The following is a 2,500-nucleotide window of genomic DNA, read 5'->3' as shown; positions in this document are numbered from 1 at the left end:
GGCAAAAAGGTCTTTTACCTAGGTGGCCATATGCATTTTGGCCAAGACCATGAGCATGTCTGGGGTACTTTGGTGGGTTGAACACAACTATATGCAGTTTTGTACGGATAGGGAGGCAGCAAGTCTCTCCTTTGTCTATTGTTCCTTATCCAAAAGAAACTTGGATAGTTTATGGAGATTCTTGCTAAACTGTCGTCTAGCGACATCCCCGTCTAGTCTTCGTACTGGAAAGGTTAAGTGGACTTTTTTCCAATCCTTCTCCTGCCTGGGAAAGGCTAGTGACAGAGGCTTGCACTCTTCGAGTGCAGGAGATGGTCTATCTGCCTCCACTGCCTTGACAACAGATTTAAAAGCCTTCCACGTAAAGGGGAATGATATTGAAGCAGGAGAAAGAAAGGAAGGGTGTTTGTTACTTAGTGTGAATACTTTCGACACCGAATAACGTGCCTTTCTCAAGCTTCTTGACGTTGGTTCATGTCTCAGTCGAATGAAGCAATTAGGGAAAGCGTCAAAGCTTGGCCAAAACTGGATTTTGTCCAAAGGAACAGCACCCATCTTCTCCGAGATATAGAGTTTGCCGTTTAAAATCGGCATAAGCTCCGCAAACCTCCAGGGATTTGTTTTGGAGAATGTCAAAAGGTCTTGATCTCTGGGTCGTTTGTATGACCCTTGGGGAGTGCCAAGTGGAGCTTTTCAGAGCTCTATCTTGCATTTCTCTTCCTCCTTTTCATCTTGTTTGTGAGAGTGTTGTATTAGACCTTTCATATGAGCCCATAATTGATCCATTTTGTCTAATAGAAGGGTAGAGGGTGAAGATGTCGATGTTATTGGCTCTAGAGCCGGCACAGACAGAAGCAATTCCAACACAACATTATCCACCTCTTCCCGTGGGGACTTCCTGTCCTCCGTCCTAAAGGCAATCTGGCCGCAGGGAGGTGTGAATCGTGCCTGGGGCACCACTATTTCCTTACTTGCTTTCGGGAATAGTAGGTTACGCATCCTAACATTAGGTATGTATGGTCCCGGAGAAATTTTCTGGAAGCCTCTCACCCAGTTGCGTAGTTTGTTACGAGAGGCATCCCTAGACTCTAACGACTTGAGATTTTCGAAACCCTCGGACATTAAGGTCCGACCTACATTGCAAACTTGAGGGTTCCAATAATGCAGGGATTCAGATATAATATTGCAGGGGGCATGGAACCTGCATGTATTATGACCATAAAAATACTAACTCTTGATATTGCAAAAGACTGCAATACATGTCATCTGGGGTTCCTCCTGTAAAGAAAGGAAAGCGAAATGAGTATACAATTGATCATCTCACTGATAAGCAATATGTAAAAGTCATCTTTTAACTAAAATAGCTTAGGATAGTAAGCTAGAAAGGGATAGGGGGAGACACATACTTGTGTATCCCCTGTAAGCAAATTCTGTTACCTCCCCTATCAAGGAACTCTAACGAAAGGGTTCTAACCCCCAGGGGTAGAGATGTGTACAAGTCACTGCCCCTTTTTATTCTTTAACAATGTGGGGTAAGGATGACTGATTTCTAATCAGAGTATTGAAGGAATTCTATTCTTTCAATATAGGAAAGGTCCCAGCAGAAGCCCGCACAAGGGTACCCAAAATATGTTAGAAACTGACTACTGTATGATCATACTATAGTTTTCTGTTTGCAGTATATACTATATTGCAAAATACTGACTACTGTATAATTATATATAATGTAGTTCAGGCAGTGTGCTGTCATTGTGGCAAGCATCTGGCGGCACGGTCCAGCCGGCATGACGCCGACTGGGCTAGGAAATATAAATGACATATTTGTGCATCCTACCCAGCCCCTTTGCTGTGACCTCCCTTACAATATTAAAATCATAGCGTTTCCTGATCAGGGAAACTCAAAGATAAGGGTTCTAACCTTTTAGAGTTAGAAGTGTAATACCACCAGCCCTTTAAAATATTTAATATTGTAGAGTAATATAAACACTGATTTCTAATCAGAATATTGAAGAAATTCTATTCTTTCAATATAGAATTGGTCTCAGCAAACACCCGGGCAAGGATACCCAAGATATATTGGAAAATAACTACTAGTATATAATATACAATAGTTTTTCTATCTGCAGTATATCCTATACTGCAAATGTACTGACTACCTGTATAAACATATACTGTAATTCAGCCGGTGAAGGCTGCCTTATTTCTGTGTATGTATACACCAATTAAGGATGTAAATGTCAACTTTACTGCCTTTCTCCAGAAAGAAGATTCAAATGGAAAGGGAAAATGTAACATTCAGGCTTCCATCCAGCCATAAGTACCATAGCTGGCAAGGTCCGGTCGGCACATAGCCGGCAGGCTAGCACCCGGCAGCACTGGTACAGTTGGCATACTGCCGGCTGAGTCAGCACCTATCTGTGCCGGTTTCCGGCCAGGCTAATACCCCGGCAACAGAACTTGTGGCCAGCAGTTCAAGGGAGGACTGAAGAACCTTGGTGAC

The sequence above is a fragment of the Palaemon carinicauda genome, chromosome 7, assembly GCF_036898095.1.
Source record: "Palaemon carinicauda isolate YSFRI2023 chromosome 7, ASM3689809v2, whole genome shotgun sequence".
Lineage (NCBI taxonomy): Eukaryota > Metazoa > Arthropoda > Malacostraca > Decapoda > Palaemonidae > Palaemon > Palaemon carinicauda.
The sequence above is the reverse complement of the archived record's forward strand: the minus strand, read 5'-3'. Positions refer to the sequence as shown.